This window comes from Thermobia domestica, chromosome 8 (genome assembly GCF_964235325.1).
Source record: "Thermobia domestica chromosome 8, izTheDome1.hap1.1, whole genome shotgun sequence".
NCBI classification, from domain to species: domain Eukaryota; kingdom Metazoa; phylum Arthropoda; class Insecta; order Zygentoma; family Lepismatidae; genus Thermobia; species Thermobia domestica.
In genome coordinates this window covers 264,244,733-264,266,846 of record NC_137461.1, presented here as the reverse complement: position 1 = coordinate 264,266,846, position 22,114 = coordinate 264,244,733, and the positions used below count along the sequence as shown (strand labels likewise).

General features: G+C 34.4%; 1 protein-coding gene across 2 annotated transcripts in view; it reads right to left on the bottom strand.

The window, feature by feature from the left end:
- The window catches only part of LOC145693603 (uncharacterized), a 99,091-nt gene extending 85,510 nt beyond the window's left edge, over positions 1-13,581 (bottom strand). For both annotated transcript variants that reach the window (XM_081769737.1, XM_081769738.1), the window contains exon 1: positions 13,050-13,581. The gene's annotated coding sequence lies outside the window, so the exon portion shown is untranslated. The remainder of the gene's footprint in view (positions 1-13,049) is intronic.
- Between the last annotated feature and the right edge of the window lie 8,533 nt (positions 13,582-22,114).

Below are 22,114 nucleotides of genomic sequence, written 5' to 3'. Positions count from 1 at the left end.
CAATATTGTACAAATCCTGATTGTATTCCAGTCATTTCTTGCAAAGGCGGGTGCTGGATTACCGAAAGTGCCGGATTATTGAGGGTATCTGAAATTGAATCTATCGTACAGTACAATATTTTATTAAATACAAATTTACGAACATTATCATATAGAGAAACTTAATGCTTGAGATTGTACGTAGATTATCATTCATTATGAAACATGTCCCAAAAATTCAGTTGAAGCAATGAAGATGCTCGACGACGGCATGCACTATCACGCAACCGCTTTCCAAACAACAGTAAACGGAATCCACAATAGTAGTGTACGAGTTCTTCCGCAGTTACGGTATAAACAAATACAATCGTTGGTAGATTCCTGCAACGTTATGCTTGAGACGTCAGATGTAGGACCGTGTTACTGAGAGGACGGACGACTGAAGGCCGGATTAACGAGAGTCTAGTACGTATATAATTAAGCCTGACAAAGATACTGGTCAATTGGCTACCCTACCTGTAAACCATAGTTATTATTAATTATATCCAATTACCAACTATCAATAAGTTAGGTCAGATAAAATACATTTTTAAGCCTTATCCTTAAGTTTTATGAAAAAAATATTTTATCAATTGGGCCTTATGCAGAGTCAGTTTGACGTGTGATTAGCGGCATACTAAAGTCCTAACTATAGCAGGAAACGTGTTAGTCGAACTCTTTAGTTTGGTGGCTCAGTGGTAGAGCGTTCACCTCTGGTGCTTGGGGTCCCGGGTTCGATCCCAGCCCCCGCCAAGTGAACTTTGTGGTGGACAAACACCGTGTGCGTGGGTTTTCTCGGGGTTCTCCCGTTTCCTCCCACTTTCTTCATTCCACCATTTCATTCATTACTCATCATCACCGTCTCCTTTAGCCAAACCGGCATAACCGTGGGACGTAAAACTTAAAGATTTCATTTCATATTTTTTTTTTCTTTAGTTTGGCACTAATCATGCGTCAGAACGACTCTGCATAAGGCCCATTAAGATTATGTTTATTCCACAATTAAAAATTGGTCTTTCTTTCATATAAGTATTAATTTTTCTTTTAAGGGAATAATTTAACTTTTATCTGCATAGTAGAGCTATCACTGTATTTTTCCTACATACACTCTTGCTACAAGTGTTCGAAATTGCAATTCATTACCCGTATTCAAGGTACAAAACGCCTCAATGGAAATTTAAACTTACACTTTACAGATGATTCTGCATAAAAATGGCCGTGAACTTTCTACAATTCATTAATCAAATACAAAGCACAGATCCCAGAATCGAAACTTTAATTTAACACTTAGCTGATAAAAATAGCCAATAAGGTTCTAAGGAAGATTTTTTTCACGAATCTGTTCGTACTGAACTACTTGGACATCTTTTGGCCTTATATATATTTACTCCGATACTTGGGGCAATATATCCTAAATATTTTCCCTTGTTTTCAAAGTTGCTAGTTTTGTCAGGGACATACACAGGAAGTGGGTTCTAGGGATCTGGACCCATCTTCCGAAATCCCGAATTTCCTGTAAGGTTAGTCTAATTTTAGGGGTAATTTTACAAATTTTAATATAATTTAATGCCATATTGAATTTATATCCCCCCCCGCACAGGCTTTAGATCCCTCCCCAAATAAATTCCTGTGTACGTTCCTGAGTTTTGTATATTATTAACTAGCAGAATACTGTTCTTCGCACGGGGAGAATACGTTTTATTTTGGACATAAAGAGCTGAATTTGGAATTAAACGGCATCTGAAGTGTCACTGTTCATCTCAACGACCCCGAAAACTATTAATTCGGCACTAATATGGGACACTTTTGATAATTTTATATATGTCTCCCCTCCCCTAAGTTGTGGGGCTGAATTTGGATTTAAACGGCATCACAAGTTCCAATGTTCACCTCAGCGACCTCGCAAACAAGGGATTCAACACTAATATCGGTCATTTTCGATCTTTTTAAAATATTCTTTCCCCTAAGTAGCACCGCCAAAGTGAAATGACAAATACTATCCCAGGCCCGTAGCTCATCTATGTTGAAAATTTGATTGAGATCAGTTAGGTGGTTCAAGAGATATAAAGTTACAAACATAGTCGCTTTCATTTTTATATACTTACGTATGTATAGATATAAATACTTTTTCCTTTGATTTGCATTCGTGGGTTCGAATGGCTGTTCGAAGCATCTTTTATGAATGTGTGTCTCGTAACGAAGTTGTTTACACTTGAACATTAGTGAAGACTTCAGGTTTCCCCTGTGGAGGACTTTCAATACACGGGAGATGAAAAGTAGTACCGGTACTGTGAAAATGCTGGTAACACATTTAAGGACGATCGGAAATATACCCCCAAAAGCTAGGGCGAGGGTAATCTCACCAAGACCACGAGCTCATATTATCACTGATTTACATGGTTTAATGTTTTTTTTCTTTCTTGTAAGGGTACATTCCATGTTTTAACTAATTAATATACCGGCATATATATATATATTGGGTTGGCAACTAAGTTCCCGCCGTTTTTTTTTAAATTGGAATTATCTGTATGACATTAAATACTTTTGGCACGAAGTTGTACATCATTCGAAAGAGAATATATTGTTCTACCTAAATATATATTTCGTTGTTACTAAGATATATATATTTTTTTTATTTACTAAACATTAACATAGAATGTCAAGTTGAGAAGAATGAGCATTCTCGACACCTCCTTCTTTTTGCCTTTAATGAAGGTTCTAAGGCCACAAAAGCTACTCGCAACATTTGTGCTGTGTATGGAGTGTGTGCTATAGCTGAAAGAAACGCCCGTGATTGGTATGCAAGGTTCAAAAAAGGAAATTTTGACCTCAAAGACGCCCCTCGTTCTGACCGTCCAGTTGAGTTCGATGAAGAGCGATTGAACCATCTTTTGCATGAAAATCCGCGTCAAACAACAAGGGAACTGGCAGAGACAATGGATTGTTCCCACACTACTGTAGAGAAGCATCTTCACTCGATGGGCAAAGTTCAGAAGTGTGGAGCATGGGTGCCTGACACTAGAAACGGCGGGAACTTAGTTGCCAACCCAATATATATATATATATATATATATATATATATATATATATATATATATATATATATGTAGTACGGGAGACCCAAGTTTGATTTCAGGTAGGGGCTCTTGGGTTCGAATCCCATGTTAAACTGTAGGTCGATGTCTCACATATTATAGTTCCTGAAAGAGGCACTAAACTTCAAAACCAACTAACCATATAACCGGTTAACTTTAAGCAAAGATACCGGAAATGCTTATTTATTCAAGAAAACAGTTTAAGTAAAACCCAAGAAGCCATTTTACATTAGTTTACATAACAAAATTTAAACGTGTCATGTTATTTTTTTAAAAATTTTAATGTTACGTATACATTAAAATATAATTGTAACACAATTATAAGCTTATGTTAAATTTCGCTTGTTCATATGTTCACATTTTCTTGGTGGTTGCGTAGCTGGATTTAGGGAATCCCCTACATAATAACGAGATTAGTATGTTTAACTATTAGAAAAATTAAAGAAACTAATTACAGTAGAACGTCGATAATCCGAACGTCAAAAATCCAAACACGGTCACTAGAAGCTTTTTACATTTTGTCTGAGCGCTAGCGATAAACAAACTTGTGTAAAGTTAGTGTTTTTACAAAAACTCATTCATATGTAATTATTTGTCACACATATTTTTATTTTTATTTTCCCTTAGGCCTATACAAGTTAAGTTTTAAGTGTGAGTTACAGGAACAGTGTACAAGCAGGTTCTTCAGAAACCTTAAATGGAAGTAGCCATACGTACGGCATTGTAATTACTGTTTGTACTATATAACCACTGTATCGATAAAAGAGCATACCGTACAGTATATTTATGCCTAAATGGCATTTTCTTGGTCATTTTCGAAAATCCGAACTACCTGTGATCCCAATTAGTTCGGATCATCGACGTCCTACTGTATTAAGGAATTTGAATCAGCAACTAAAACTCTTTTATATATTTACTCTGCCTGTGCGTGTGTCTGTCCCCCAGGAGACAAAATTACTTGATGGATCAGCATCAATTTTGGACAGGATTTTGAGGATCAAAACTTAGGAACGAACTTCGTTCCTAAAGGTAATCAATCTATCTACCGGAAGTAGTAGAAATTCTTCAAAACCGATCGATTAAACACAATTTTATCGTTTAATGAAAGTACGTTTAAAATCGCTTCCTCGAATCGGAACAAGTTTTATTTATTTATTTATTTTTTTTTTAAATGAAGAATATCATTTTTCATTTACAAATCGTTAAGCAACGCTTACATAGAAAAGACTAATAAACATGGAAGCCACTATGAGTTATAAACTTCACTCGACTCCTTTTCAGACACTAACAGAAAATTTCAGGTGCAGAATCATGGCCTTGTTGCCTACTACATTTCAGTCTTTGACTTTTAAATTTTCAAATGAAGATTTGTCCGTACAATACATGAGAAAACTCACTTTTGTCAGATATACTGATTAAAAATTTAAATCAGGGCGCAAAAGTTCCGGTCGCCAGGTCGCAATTGGCGACTAGAAATTTAGAGCTGGCGACCAGTGTTCAGTAGGAATAGTTTCTGCCTAAATTCACAGGGATGCGCAGTTTCTGTTTCGCACGAAAATAATTGTCGTTGAGTGATGGAAAACACGGAATGTGAAGTCTTCACAACGGGCATAGAAAATGAAGTTTTCACAACGTTGTAATTCGTCCCTCCTTTTCCACCTTCAATCAAAAACTTCATTACGAGATTCCTAAATTTGCTTCCAATTGTTACATTTTGTACAGTTTTACCTGTGAGTACTGCTTCATGTGAGAGAGGCTTCAGCAGTTTCAACAGAGTTAACACTGCCTACAGGAATTAACTAAAGACTGTCACACTGCATGTTTTGCTGACAATTTCCTACACTTCACTTTGATTCGAAAACTGCAATCGACAACTGGTGCTTCTGTGCAGAGAGAGAGCGTTACCCAAATGTGAAGTCTTAAGGTAAAATATTTTTTAACATGTATATAATTGCCCAACTCAAAATTGATTACCCTCAATCTAATTGTCTGGTTTTGAAATTTTTTTTATGCCCTTATGTAATCTCTTTCTTTATCAAACCGAAGGCCTTGGGGGGGGGGACTCATAATTTGTACGTGAGAGACGCTGGCGACCATCATTTTTGGATTGGCGAGTGCGTCTGACTTTGAAATTTTGCGCCCTGATTTAAATAATAATAATAATAATAATAATAATAATAATAATAATAATAATAATAATAATAATAATAATAATAATAATAATAATAATAATAATAATAATAGATTGCATCCTGGTAGTCACATCTTATGTGAAAGAGAATGAATTTGGAATTAGCAATATTAATATATTACACATAAGCCTAAGTTAGAAAAGATCGATCCTAGAAATTTTGACTTGGTAGACGTTGTCGTTTGGAATTTCTGTTGTTTAAGCATCAGTTACAACATAGATACATAGATGCATGCAGTCGTATGAAACAAAAGTATTCTTGGAATTACGGGCATTTTTAAAAAAAATGAGCAAGAATTTCGTTTGACGCAAAGAAAAGAACGCATGAAGCATTTCTCTCTCATCGAATTCTGCATTGCTGATAGTTGTAAATGTTGTATGAGTCATATTTCCCTTCCTCTTTGCTCTAGTAAACAAAATATTTTTATATAGAAAAATTAGTGACAGACATTATTGGCTTCAGTTGATGCTACTGTGTCCTGTTTGGTATTGTGGCGAGCGCTGTGCATAACAGTAAATTAACCAAACCAATAATAGCAAAAGTATTGATGTATATATGTAGTATTGGATGTAAGAGTTTTATTGTGGTTGTAGAATTCACAAAATCATGTAAAAGGGCTTAAACTCGATTTTATAATAAACTCATATTATTATTTATATCAAGAGAAATCCATATACTTTGTTTATCTTCACATATATAACCTTCTATTTTAAATGTTTGCCCCTATTCACAGAATGATTCATAATTATTTATACTACTTCTGCTTCTTCGTGTTACTCATTTTTAAGTTATCATAAATCAGGAAATACTTTAGTTTTCCAGTTTAACACTACATTATACATAACACTTCAATAACGATGGAGTGACAGGAAAATGGACAATAATTCATTGTTATCTTCACAAATGTTTTATAGGTATTTTTTTTTTAAATATTTATTTTTTAAGCAAAATATTGCCACTATTAACCTCCCCCCCCCCCGCTTTCTAATTAGTACAAAGCAGTGGTCGAAGTGAGATGGTATGCGGTGGTATGTCATACCAGCTCTGGTTTTTCAGTGATCAAGACATACCGCTTCTCGTTTTTCAGTGATCAAGACATACCGCCTCTGGTTTTTGTGACCAAGACATACCGTCACGGGAGAGTATGCTAAATATCTTTAATAAATCCATTTTTCCATAGGAAACTCGGTTGTTGAGCAATTACGTGTATAATTCTCTATAATACAACATAAGGGGATATTTTTTTTCAGAAAGTTGTTGGCGAGGGATCAAAGTCTCTTCATGCCCCCCTACCGTAACTAAAGAGAAGCTCTCCAGTGATTTTCAGTCATTATGTAAATAGAAATACAATTTCTTTAGGCAACATACCCTCAGTGTATTTCAACATTTAGATAGTCGGTATGTCGAGTCAAAATTGTAAAATATACCGCCTCTGCTTTTTTTCCACTTCGAACACAGGGTACAAAAAGTAATTAAAACAATCAGCTTTCAGAATAAAAAGAAAATAGAAAGAGCTATACTTGTAAGTCACGTAAGGGCTGTTAAAGTTAAATTAACAATGACAACTTAATATTTACGTATTTAAACATCAGAATACTGAATAAACTTTTCAAACTAACCATGACGAACTGGTTTTGTACATAGCATGTGCTACGCAAAAATTGGTTTGATGTAGTGTTCTAAGAAAACTCATACTAACGACTGATTGATCGCATAGAACACATAATACTTATTTAATATGATTCTAACCTTATGTGCTCAGCAGTTATGAGCAATTTTTACTCTAAAGCTTCTTATCAATATTTTTGGCGTGAATTTCGAATGCCCTTCATTGGTATATTTTAAGTTAAATTCTAACAATTTATTTATATATATATATAGTACTTCGGTGCAGGGGCGCCCGAAGAAAATTTTCTGGGGGGTATCTCCATGTTTGCTATATTACGTCAGGTATTTAATATACGTGGTTTGCTATATTAATACATTTTCGTGATCCAGGGGGGGGCAGGCCCTCCTGCTGCCCCTTCCTTCGGGCGCCCATACGTTCGATGACATTCATTCACTTAAGTTTGATTTATTTTTAGTTCTTCAAACCGTAATAAGAAAATCTATAGCAATGTGATGTAGACCCCTATCTTTTTCTATATATATTACCCTAAAATTGAGTCAAATATAAGTTGAGTCATTTTTGTTGAGTCAAATATAAATTAAAACTTTTTATTTCAGGTTAACGCTATCCAGCTTCACGAACTTGTCGAAAAATTCATTAAACCATGTGTCTTGTTATCCAGCCTTCAGCAGCGGAGGATTCTATGCATATTAAATGTAGTATATCTTTAGGAAGTCAATGTTACCAGAACAATTCGGTATTTAGTTTGCTGATTTTTTTTTTTTAATCTCTGATATACAAATATTGTGTAAGATTTTGTAGTTCTAAATATAATAAGATTTCTTACAAAACCTATATGTGAATTCCATAATTTTTGATTACAAAATTGTTAATAATGTTCTCCCACCTTTTTCTTCACATATATTTTTTTCCGTATTGAGATCCGGGTTCTTAGTTCTAACATAGTAAACCTCAAACACATTTCTTTTAATTTGCGACGTGGCACAGGGGAATATGGAGATATCCTGAATTATTTTGAATTTTGTAGGTGTTTAGAAAGTCCAGACGTAACTTCTTTGTCGTCTTTAGATTACCTAACTTGTTTCTTACCTCTCGTATTAATATTTCTATTTCATTTGAATACGATTCGATTCATTATCACATTCACAAAACACTTGATAAATGCCACGTAATAAAAGTTTGTCAACAAAATAGTTCATGTACTGATTTACTCAGATCCTTTCCACTTTTTTTTTTTTTTTTACCAAAATATTTTCATATGAACAGTTGTGTTAAAAAAAATCTTGACCACCCACCTTCATTAACAAGCCTACATTGTGACAAATGTACACAGGAAATGCTAATACCTTGGCTCTAAATATGGATTTGAAGTGACCCAAAATAAAATCCATGCCATTCATATCGTATGTAGTTTAATAATTCATGGATGTTCAAATATGTCATCTCTCTATATTAAAACATTCCAGTGTGAAGGAAGTTTTTTTTTTTTTCACTTTCGCCTGATATATACAGACATACGGGGGTTCTTGAGGGTACAGACTCCCCTCGAAATCCGACTTTTCTGTAAGTTTGATGTAATTTTAGGGGTGATTTTTACAAGTTTTAATATATTCTCATGTTGAATTTGGACCCTCCCCCGAAGTGAATCCCTGCGTACCTGCACGTATTTGTTCACGTATGTCTCGAATGCTGGCCCATTTTACAATAAGTTAGAATTCCACTTTTAGTTTGGACAACTATCTAAGCTACTAGGGTAACGAAACAGTTGGAAAATTAAACAAACTTAAAAATAAATATAATTAACATTGAAACAACGCTAAAATTCAGAAAATAAAGCTCTTTTTAAATGTTAACCGACTTTAAAAAGCTCTAGAGAGCAGAACATAATAAAAATAATAGTAAAAAGTAGTAAATTTTGAAGTTTGTGCCAAACCAAACATATTACAATTGAAACTACACTGTAAAAAATAAAACGTCATTTAAACGCTTTTAGTGCAGATGTTGAGGGGAAATTGATAAAGTAGTGTTTAGACCCTATAAAGTGTGATTTGCGTGTCCAAAAGCGTTCATTCTCTAAAAACAATATCTAGTATGACATATTTAAAACAGTTCTGGACAAACAGTTTGAAAACAATGTGATGACATACGTTTTGTGCATACATCTGGGACATACTTGGACAACATATCTAAAAGGGGTGAATATATGTTATCTGGAGGTGTCCAAAGAGTGTCGGTAATGTGTAAAGTGTCCTACTGTGTCTAAAAGTACTTTCTTTATTTTTTGCAGTATACAATTTTAAATAAGGTATTAGAACACAAAATTGAAAAATGCTGATTTTTAAAGCTTTTTAATTCTTTTTTCTGTTTTTAGCCATATTTTAAAATTATTTTTCGCTTTTAACACTTTTTGAAGTTGATTAATATTTTTTAAAAGAAAAAAATATTCTGTTTATCAGGTTCGTAAGGAAAAACCTTTTTCCAAAAAAAAATACAACAGATAAATCGAAATAAAATATTGCAAACTCTACACTATATTACTGAACCAACATGGATCACACTCGTTCATAGATTTTCTTTAAAAACTATCTCTATGTGAGTATCTTAAAACATATCCAAATCAAATTATTATATTTAGATCAAATCTATGTACAGAGATCCTGCAACAAATCTTGTTTACCTAATTGGATTGACTACACCAAAATTAATGTTGATAAATAATGCTTTCCCGTAGATAGGAGAGTTATATGTAAAAGTCTTCTTGGCACAATTAGCTTAGGATTTTGACAAATGTGAAAGGAACTGTAACACAACCTAAAGCACGCGAAAACTGAGGACTTGCCTAACTTTATAAGAAAAAAAAATCCACTATTATTATTTAACCACTAAGTACACACCAAAACAAATTCAGGAATGAAAACATTAAAAATAGTATTGACTGTAACAATGGCTAGGTCTTATATCATACATCTAAATGCGATCATAATAACGATAGAAAAATTTATCCACCATAGGAAGACTTATTATACAACTATGAATTGTCAAATTCAAATTTTCAGTTTTTTTTTTTCTTCTCTAACAAATCACCAAAAGACAGAACAAGAATTTTAGGGGGAAATGTATCAAAAGATTGCCAGTTTTGCCAATAATTCGTTTTTGGATCAGGGGCCACAAAATTTTTGAATGGCCTTTAAATCAAGTTTCGTATTTTCTTCGGAATAAGCACATCATACAGTGTTAAGTGATAGTTTGGGTTTGGCCACACTATATATAGTTCTCCAGATATAAGGCGTACAAAAAAAAAAATGCCTGAAATATATTGGATCTTTTGTTTCAAAAAGGCTGTTGTTGATCTTGAAAAAACAATTTGAAGGAGGGCGTAAAACAAATTTTTGTAGGAGGAGGGCGTAAAAACAAATATTCTTGCAGTTGATATATTGGAGTTCCCCACCAGTGAACAGAAGTACGTTAATTAGTGTAAACATTTGTTTCCCAAAGATAAACAAACAAAATAAACCAACCAACTATGCTGCAAAAAATAAATCAGTGTTTAGACATTTCGTAGAAACAACTTTCGGACAGTATTTAACACGCCCAAAAATATTATGAAGTGTTCTATCAGTGAACAAAAATGCCTGGAATGTATACTAATACTGTATTGGTTAATATGAACTACCGTAAGAGAGTTCAAAATGTGCATGAACTTCTGGTCTGCTCAATGAATGTACGAGCAGAAATAACTTCTCAATGTGTAAATTATAATGTGTAAAGTGTCCGAACACTATTTAAAATGTAGTTTCTGTCTATATACTAATTGAGCACATAAGAAATTCAGGTATAGTTTGAACACTCTTAGGGGAAATCTTATTAATCATTGCTAGGATGCATTCTAGACATTTTGTTCACTAATAGAACATTAATCACTATTAGGATGCATTCTAGACACTTGTTCACTAAGAGAATATTAACCAATAATAGGATACATTCTAGAATTTTTTTTCTTCATTGACAGAGCATTAACTATTGTTAAGATGCATTCTAGACATTTTTTGTTCACTAATAGAACATTAACTACTGTTAGGATACATTTTGGACATTTTTGTTCATTAATTGGACACTTCAGAACATTTTTGGACATGTTAAACAATGCTCTCTAAAAATATCCAAAAATGTTCAAATACCGAATTACTTTGTGCAATGTATATAAAGATCAACCTGTGTGTTTATAATTTCGAACTGCACACACACACACAAAAAAAAACATAGTACATAAATTGAAGTTTGTATGTACTTTGCGTCACATAACAAAAAGTTCAGTGTATATACCCTGATTTTATTCATAATAACGTGTCACTTGAACTGTTAATAGCCCTGTCGTTTTTGTGTGAAGTGTTAAAACTAAATACGAGAAAGGAAGTTCACTTTTATTTAGACCAAATTTCTTGTGTTGACACAGATTTGTCCTTGATTTCGACTTATTTTCCTGAATCTTTCTAATCAAAATTTCTAATCTGAGTTCAAAATTTGAAGCAGAGTTTACTCTCAGGAATATCAAAGTATTTTTAATTCTTCTTTTCCACCAAATGATTTCATCACTGGTTGTCTCATATTCTTTGAGAAGTAGTGTTGGCACTGCATCGTTTTGTCATGTATTTCTACTTCTACTATATAAATTGTTCTTAATATTAAAAAAAAAAATAAATTTTATAGATTAATACACTGATCTTACTAGCATTACGCACTTGTGAAACGGAACATACTTAAATTTTCCATATTTTGTCCTTGAAAAATTACAGCGTGGCGGCCATCTTGTTAATGAGGACCACACCCTGTGACATCACGTCCGTTTTAATATTGATCGATTCTCTTTTACATTTGTTACTAAAAATTAATATAAATATTATTCTATGCACTTTGCAATACAGAAGTGAATTCTCTTCAATAAAACTATAGGTATAGATTATAGAAGAAATATAAAATACAGTGCAACTAATATCTTGGAACAAACTGTTAACTTCTTAGAATAGAACCTAGACCGAAATTTAGTTTGATAGAGTTTTCTAGCAAATATTGTATGTTTTGGCATGTATGTTTAATCAGTTTATAAACACATATGTATTGTCTTGATTATTTTTTATGATTGAAGAAGTCGTGATAGTACTATCTCTCTACAGTAAATCTTAGCTGGTTTAACATACGCAAATAGAAATGCTTGCCCCCTAATCTCGACGTTATATGTTAAGATAAGCCGCACATATGCTGTTAAGAGAAGATACGCAACAAGTAGGGAGACATATTACATGTGAATTCTAAATTGTTTTGAAGATAACATCATATCTCCTACCAACTGATGGATCTTTGTTTTGTTAGTTTCTCTGTTGGTTTGTTGGAAACAACAAAAGATCTCTTGGAGAGAGAAGAACAACAATAAACCTTTTCTTGTGGTATTGTTGATCTGCGAGATATTACGTGCAATAAAAAGCTGTGTGGTCCTATCTCAATAACGATAGAAAATTATATCAAAGAGATATGGGGAAGCCTTCCAGCGAGAAAGGCCATTTGTATAAAGAGATTGTCCCCGACACTCTGACAACACAATCTAGTTACGTAAAGAAGATAAGAGTACAGACACAGTGTGTATACAATATTTAACTATAATACCAGCATCCTATCTGCTTCGAGATCATTCACTGACTTTTTAGTTTAAGAGAAACTGCACCGGTTACCCCGTTCAGCAGGTATTGAAAGCACTCACAAAATGGCCGCCGTGGAAATGGTGGAAGTGGCGTGAAAATTTAGGTTTTTAAGTGCGTTATGACTTTGTGCTCGGTTTCATGCCCAGAAAAAAAAACTAATTGTAGTGATTAATTGTGAATGTTGTTAGTGGTGTATGTGGTGATTAGGTTTTTGGTGCATAAAAACCACTCTAGTGTGTTTTTATTTAAAAACAACAATTGTCATATTCACGTGAATAATGGTTAGCATTCGTCAAAAACGGAAAGTCATGATTCGTGGAAAGAAAAGATCTGCAAAACTACTTAATTTGTAAAAAAAAAAAACAAAAGCAAGTGAACAGAGGTGGAAGCTTATATATCATATAGTGAAGCAAAGCCTTACCTTAATGGTCCAGGTTGTTGAAGGTCTAACAAGATACTTCTAAGTATTTCGTTGGATTCGTGAGAGGATGTTTCTGTTACCGCAGGTGAAGTGAAACTGATCGCCGGCAAACACCATCTAAGTTACGACCAACATCTCAAGACAACTCTTTCTCACAGACGACACACATCATCGAATTATGACGTGAGTGTTATTAGCCAATAAGAAATATCGGAATCGGAATGGAGAGGAAAATGGCTTCTTTTGAATGGGTTTTGCCTATATTTGAAGATTATAAATCTCCTCCTCCTCCTGGTTTCTTCTTCTTTTTTTCGATAGGCGTAAGGATACAGAATCTTGGCAAATTAAATTTGAGCAAAATCGTCGATCCAATTGCAGTGTGGATTAAGTTTCGGCGCGTTAACTTAAACGCGGAATTTCTTGGTAGGAAAGGCGACACTAAGAGATGTGTGATAGGTGGCTTGAACGTATGGAATATGAAGGGCGCCGTAGTATGAACAAAGAGAGGAGAGGAGAGTTCAGTATATGTGCGAGAGAGAGAGAGACAGACAGAATGTGTGCTTACATCACAAAGCAAACTTAAATATCTCACCTTTGATACCCGCCTTTTTTCCTTTTTTTTTTTAACACTTTTCTGTTCTACTCTAAAGCCCCATTTTTCTCAGAACATAGTTTAAAACATCGCAAGTTTCTTACAAACTGTTAGAAATAAAAAAAAAAAAAATCTGTCATTAAGATTCACAGTGGGACTTATTAATAATAATATTAATAAAAATTAATGTTAGTACTTCTGTACTTTCGCTACTTCACACGGTAACTAGAGCTCTCTCGTGGTTAAGCGGTTAGCGTACGTGTCTTTGGCGTGGAAGACCTGGGTTCTATTTCCGGCGGGAGTTCATGTGGTTCGGATTTAACGTTAGATCCACGTCTCATACAGCCTCGCTGCTGAAAGGTACACTAAATTCAAAATCAAATCTTGGGAGGCCCGGGTTCGATTCCCGGTGGAAGCTCTGGTTCGGATTCCACGTTAATCAGAAGGTCCACGTCTCATATAGCCTCGCTGCTGAACGGGACGTTAAACTCAAAATCAATTCAACTCAAAATCAAATTAAATCAAATCTACGCAATAACTTGAACAAAGGTGGAATTTTCTTTTTCTTTTTTTCTTTTTTCTTCTTTTTCTTTTTTTTTTTTTTACAATAAAGAACTAAAGCGATTATTTTGACCGAGTTCACACTTCACAGGTAACGGCGACGTTAACAATGTCTATCCATATTCCGTTTAAAATCTATAACAATCCTAAATTTCTATGCAACCCACACAGTAGCAAAGGGATATTGGTTGCCTATAATAGATATAAGGAATCGTGATTTAAAAGAAAAAAACAGAGTTCATTCTTGTAATGCAATAGATTGATGGATAAATTTTGAATTTAGCGTCCCGTTCAGCAGCGAGAATATATGAGACCGTGGAACGTACAGCTGTACTTGGGATCCGAACCACATGAGCTACGGCCGGGAATCGAATCCTGGTACGCTAACTATATAGCCAAGAAGAAACTTTCTTTTAATGCGATGCCCAATTGTTTTTACATAGTATAGTATGATACACAATGGTTATTTGATAACCTTTTACATCGTTGATGCGGGAACTCTTTTTAGCAGAGGGCCAGTGACTAGAAAAATCTTTAGGCTGGCCAATATAACTTATTAAAAACAACAATGAGACATTTCAGAAAATGTTTGTAGTAGTCAGGTCTAATAATGATTATAGAGTTTCTCATAATCTGTTCTAGCTAGGATTCTCAGAAATAAAGTTATATGCTCATCGGTAAGCCTACAACGTTTCCGAGGTAATGCAATTGTTTTCATTCGTCAGATTAGAACCTTTCAAGGGCCGCATCTGGCCCGCGAACATAGTTTGTTCATCACTGTGTTAGACTATTAGCATTCATAACAGATAGAGATATCGACGATTCAGAAATATTGATGGGTTTAATATCGTATTTGCTCAAATAATTATAATATGTGTGTTGTTTTAAGTCCATATAAGCCACTAAAAATCAAGGTGCGTAAAACACGTGAATTTTTAAACAACTATGCAAATATCTTATCTTGGTTTTATTACAGTATACGGTAATTAGGAATACAGTGCTTCTGCGTTTAAATTTATGACAATGGTAATGAATCAAACTAAATATATCCAGACTCAGCACTCTCTACGAGTAGTCTTTTAATTAATGAGAACCTTCAACAAGTATTTGACAGTTAATCGATGCACTCTTGATGATACATCTTAATGTTTCGGTGCCAACTGTATAATATCTAGAATCGGTATCTACATAGGATTTGTTTGTGAAGTTGACATTAAGTTGACATTAATATTACCAGGGAATACGAGAATTAGCTTTGGCAATATGACTACAAATACCATAGAACAGGATTTCTCAACCTGGCTGTCGGGACCAGGGCCGTATCCACGGGAACATGGGGCTCGCCCCCCTCTAAATTTTTACTACCCCCTAAAATTTTCACGGTAGGCTTGTAAATGAACTATAGTATGGTGATGTGATTATGAACTATTATATGGTTGGATAATACCCCTCTAACTTTTACCTTATCCCCCTACATTTTTATGCTGGCTACGGGCCTGGTCGGAGAATCGCGAGAGAAATACAGGGGTTGCAAAGGAAGGTGAAACAGATAAATGTCAATAGGACCCAGTAGCGGAAAATGTATTTTTAAAGATTATTTTGATATAGACATATTTTCCCCTTGTTTATTGTCAAACTGTTATGGGGCTTACACATATATTTTATACAGCCGTAAGCAATAATCGTAAAGCTTATTACAAACTGGAAATTGCTTACAAAGATCGGTGGTAAGAGGGTGATGTGATAAAAGGGAGATGAGAAAGCCTGCCATAGACAGAGATCTAGATGGATATATATATATATATATATATATATATATATATATATATATATATATATATATATATATATATATATATATATATATATATATATTAAGTGCTTAAAGTACACGAAGCCAAAATGAAGTTCAAAATGATCCTTTAAAAATTAGGTTGCTCAAAATACACAAATTACGTCAGTAAATACGTTTTCGGTTGTAATTCTTTTAAAACTGTAACGTACAATTGCAAAAGAGAAAAATATGAACTTAAAGTATGGTGTCACTTGGGTTAGTTTGGGGAGTGGATGTTACAGGACGTTGGCATATTCTCACGGATCATGATCATCATCTTTCAATTTATCGTCTCACAATTATGCCTGTTAGGTTAAGCGAGGCGAATGATTAGGGCTAGTCAGTGGCGTATTTTAAGGGGGGACTCCGGGTTTAAGCCCCCCCGAAATCTTACTATAGTAAAGTATATGAAATATCTTGCAGAATTTCCACATTTTCAGGCAAAGCACCCCCCCCCGAAAGTTAGCAAAGCCCCCCCGAAACAAAATCGTAAATACGCCACTGGGGCTAGTGAATGAAGATTTAAGAATTGGTGGAATAAGAATGTGGGAGGTCTCTGAGAAAACCCGCAGACCCGATGTTGTCCACCATAAACTTACCTGGTCGGGGATCGAGCCATGGACTCCACAAACCAGAGGTAAGCGCTCAACAAGTGAGTCACCGTGCTCCACAAATTTTCTCACCGAGAATATATTTACGTAAACTTCGCAATATATATATATATATATATAAAAGACCGGATCCAGAATTTTTTGAGAGGGGGTGCACTAATAACTACCAGTACATTTGAATTAAATTTGAACTTTTTTTTAAATGTCTTTAGGCATCTGTAGAGTGAATGAGGAATTGCCCTGGAATTTTGCTCAGTGTCGTGTCTCAGGAATCGACCCCATGACTTTCCAAATGTAAAGCCAACGCTTTGCCAACTGAGCCACGGCCATTTTGTCTCGGTATATTTTAAGTATATAACTAGCTTGCTGGTTTAGATCAGGAACTCTTTAATCATGGACACTTGGAATATGAAGAATATTTGTATCGTACAGAATTCTTATGAAAGTGTTGCTATATTCACTGCTAGCTTCTCATTTTAGATAGTATATATATTTACAACGAAGGGGGGAGGGTACACGTGCACCGATGCACCCCCTAAATTCATCTCTCTCTCTCTCTCTCTCTCTCTCTCTCTCTATATATATATATATATATATATATATATATATATATATATATATATATATATATATATAATTATTTTCTTTTCTTTATTAAAGGTCATAATGGGCCCACAAATCAGCAGTAATAGGTAGTTTATCAACTCCAGACTTGTCAAAGTATACGATTTTTAAAATTATGCAAATTACAATACATAATTAATTAATTCATAATTAATTAATTTTTGCTGAAGCCAATGGCGTGGTTCTGTAAACCATCTCTTTAGAGGCGAGATAGTTTGGTGGGGAACTTGCTATACTGTAAGAATTGATCTCCCGTCATGGTTATGCATCCACCATCTGCATCCGATTTAAGCCTCCGTCGTAGGTCGTTGCACACATTAAAGTACATCCCGTTCTTCATAACCTCGCATAAAAATAAAAACATAAACACTCAATGAGCTTCTTCGTGGCTAAGCGGTTAGTGTAGGCGTCTTTAGCGTGGGAGACCCGGGTTCGAGTCCTGGCGGGAGCTCAGTGGTTCGGATTTCACGTTAATCAATAGGTTCACGTTTCATATAGCCATGTTGCTGAACGGGACGTTAAACTCAAACTCAACTCAGCTAATAAAAACTCAAATAATTATTTTTAAGGAATTTTGGTCCAAAACCCATTTTCTACAAGAATAAGGAGATGCACTCAAAAGATGAAAAAAAAAAAAAAAAAAAAAAGCCTGACTAAACGGTAACAGAAAATCAAGCAATTTCTGATCTGGTTTAGTTGGTTGGTTAGAGTTCAGCATTCTTTTCCAGCGCCGAGGCTATATAAGACGTCGACCTACAATTTAAAGTGAAATCCGAACCGCCTTAATTCGTTCAAATTTCAAGGTTGTTCCACCGGTGATCGAAAACTGGACCTCATGGAGTAAAGGCTCGCGCGCTAGTCATTAGATCGGCGAGGAGGTCAAATGTTGGTCTTCGTGTTCAATTGGATCTTTTGATCAGAATTTTTTTTTTAAAAAAATCATAGAGGTCTAGTTTATTAATGTTTACGGAATTAGACTAAATCTTTTTTCACATAAAGGAATTTCGGGATCTTAAAAAGTTACCAAAAAAAAAAAATCGATGGCAACTATACGCATAAGATTGTGGGAAATATGAGACGATTGTTAAATCATAACTAATAAATCATAAATCAATCTTAACTCAAAACATTACTAGGAATATGGTTCATAGTATGGCTTTTGCTCTTCGCGAAGTTTGCCCCCTCGTGGCTATCGCCCTTAATGATTTTCTGTTCATGGCTATTTTCCTAAAGACACGAGTAAAGCTCGGATTTTTATGAGATGTCATTTTTTTTTAAAAAAAATCCTAGCATCATAAACAGATTTCTGACTCCTGTGAACATGAAAATACATCTTAACTATCTTTAAGATTTAGGTCATATTTAGATCAAAAGTGATATTAAAACATATTTTTTGTCGTTTTACTGATTGGTCAGAAACATATTTGTCAGTTGACAAGGAAGTTATTAGGAACTTCTGTTAAAAATGTTTGACCTTGTGTAACCAGATTTAAAGGAATACTGTGCAGTGTAGGAGTCAAAGTAGTTGACCTGGTGTAGTATTAACCACTTTGAACGAAAAATCGCCATCTCAGCCTCTCTTTATCCCTCTCTCTCTCTCTCTCTCTCTTTTTTTTTTTTTTTTTTGGTTCTCTGCAGTGATACCTGAAGTCCAGTTTTTTTATACAGAGGTGGAGTGTGTCAGTGGGTCGTGGGTCAACAGGACGTAACCCACTGTGACCCACCACCCACCGTGACCCACTCTGATTCACTCTGACCCACCGACCTACTCTGCTCAGTGCATTGTAGACAGCATCTTCTGAACACTGGTAAATTTGCCTACGATTTACTTTCAAAGCTTCCATTTTTCTTCCTTTTTCATTTGTTTATATTTACTTACCTGAGATGAACATATTTAAGTGAAAAAAAAAAGCTTCAGGCACTTTTGGATATTGATATTTGTAACTGTAATGATAGCAATAGGACTTACTACTTGGCATTCAAGGCAAAGTAGAATTTTACACTTTTTTTTTTTAATGTTGACCTTTGCGTTGATTATAAGTCTTAAATTTCATCCTATTTTTCACTGAAAAGTATCTGTAATTCAAGAAGGAAATAATTATATATGATAATTAAATTGAAATTCATCGTAATATGGCCCATGACAAATACTTTACCATTTTATATGGTAAGGGTCACATCCATCGGTATTGTAACAGAGCGGTGCTTGAGCAATTGAGGAGTTTGATGTATTAAGGGCGTAAGCGAGGTTACGCCCTTTTTGCATCAAACGCATTTGTGGCTTTTGCCATGTTTGTTTAGCCTCCTGGTAACATTTCAATTCAATATCGGAATAAAATGCTGTATATTACATTTTTTATGTAAGAAAAAAACACTACTTAAATTTTCAACATCGTTTTTCTCCAACTACATGTTTCAGACTTACGCCCTTATTGCATCAAGCTCCTGAATTAACCGTAGAAATTCAAACTCTGATTAGTGATAATATCACAGCCTTGTTTTATTACAAGTGAAAACTCTTTAGTCAGTAGAGAGGAGGGCGTGGATCGTAGGTCAGAGTTGATGACGATGGGTTCTGATGGGTGATGGGTCAGAGCTCGTCATGGTAGGTCGTGGATCAGAGTGGGTCACGGTGGTGGTGGATCAGTGGGTCATGGGTCAAGTTTTTATTGATCCACTCCATCTCTGGTTTGATAAAAACATTTCCGTACTCTCCGAAGAAGAAGGCATACACTTGAGACGAAAATAGTACTGCGAAAATATTGGTAAACCACGTTGAGCACGATTGGAGATATGATCCCGGGAAAGTTTATCCCGTTCCATCACTTCCTGAAATCATCACAACTAATTATGATAAGACCGTCTTTTTTGTCTTTTATACAATAAGCATACGGATATTATTCTTATATGATAGATAATTGACATTCCTTGCAAGGATTTTTATCATCATTCAGTATAGTTTCAAGATGCCTCTTGCAGTTTCAAATTTCCCCCGTCTTGTAGCTCAAAAGATGCCTTTCTTTCTTAAGGTCATTTTTGACGATGTTTTGGATATAAATGCATGCATATTTCAAATTTTTTAGGTCATAAAAATCCGAATCTTTGTCATGACTCAGAGTGTAAAGGTGAAGAAATCTTTAGCTCCCTCTGAATCGGAATAGGACTAAGCAAGAAGAAATTTTAGTTTGCTCTTTCTTAATCTTCAATTGACATAAACTTACATATTACTCCGCAATTAAAAAAAATGTATATATCATATTTTAGACAAAGAACTATATATTGTAGCTATTGTATTTGACTTGAGAGAAAATAACTATTTTTTATCACTCCTGTTGGAGCATACGTCATCCCTACCTGAGAGCTACCTCATGGCTACGTGGTTAGCGTCTGCACCTTTGGCGTGGGAGACCCGGGTTCGATTACCGGCGAGAGCACACGTGATTCGGATCCCACGTTAAGCTATAGATCCACGTCTCATATAGCCTTGCTGTTGAAAGAGACGCTAAACTTAAAAGCGAATCGAATCGCATCCCTATCTGATTTGTTCATTAAATTTAAATATAAGTATAATTTCAGATTTGTTTCTACATTTCTGAATATTGTCAAACAATAACTGCTGTTTAAGTATGTTAAAAGAAATAGCCGTACTCGTAATTTATGTAGACTACGAACACGGAAACGTATTCGGTTCCTCTTTCTTTCTTCCATAATTACAGACGTTCCTTTTCGATAGTATTTAGTAACTTTTTAGTATGTTTCATTTCAGTTTCAATGATATATACATTTTTTGGACTGTTTCGTGTATGATTATAGCTTTCATTCGTACTTTTATATAATTTTAATTCGTTAGAATTCTGTCATTTTGTGTACATTCTCTAAATTTGCTCATACTCAAGCACAACTATGGCCAAAATGAGCACTTTTGTGTCAAATTGCTCACTACAAGTTAGTCGAATTAGGTTAATTTTAGTAAATACGTTGTTGGCAAAGCAGAAGAATATTGTTTTTCAACTTGAGTAGTCACTGGGAATTAATAATTGGAAAGTTGTTAAGAACACTAAAATTATATAAATGTCTTTCCAATACTTTTAGTAGCCCGTTCGATCAGAGATAAGTGTTTGTTGACATTTTCCAGTTTTGGTCAATCAAAAACAAGTATTTGTTGACATATCTCAATAGTGTCCTCTACCATGTATCCTAATAAATGTTGAATAAGATGTTAGTACGAATATATAAAAGAGGAAGCTATGCCTAATTTTAACACAGGAAGGCTACACTTTTCCAGTGCGAGAATAAAATGCAATACTATATTCAAATCTACTTATTTAGCTATATTTTTGTGAAGTAGTTTAACTTCAAATTAAGCAGCTGGAGTACTTTAACTTTCAATTATAATTTATTTATTTATTTCATAAGGATAACACAACAGGCTTAATGCCCAGTTATAGTATCGTTACATAATTATGTAACATACACTATTATACATGTACACTCATGTCCAAAATTATTGTCGCATATCTATAAATATGTTGTTGTAGGAATATAACTTGATAACAAATTCATCCGGTATTTCTTATAATGTTAGTATTTGTATAATTGGCAAAGGCATGCATGTGGCAAATTTCATGTCAAAAGAGCAGTAAATAAGAACAATAAAACGAAAATAAAACTTTTTTGTCCGTTTAGCAACATTTTGTTTTACTCATTATAATTTTCGCATTTTAATTTTTTTCCTATGAAATTTACCACAAATATTCATTTCCGGATTATACACATATCAGTATTAAAAGTATCCTGCAAAATCATTATCAAATTATATTCTTACAAGAAGACAGTTATAGAT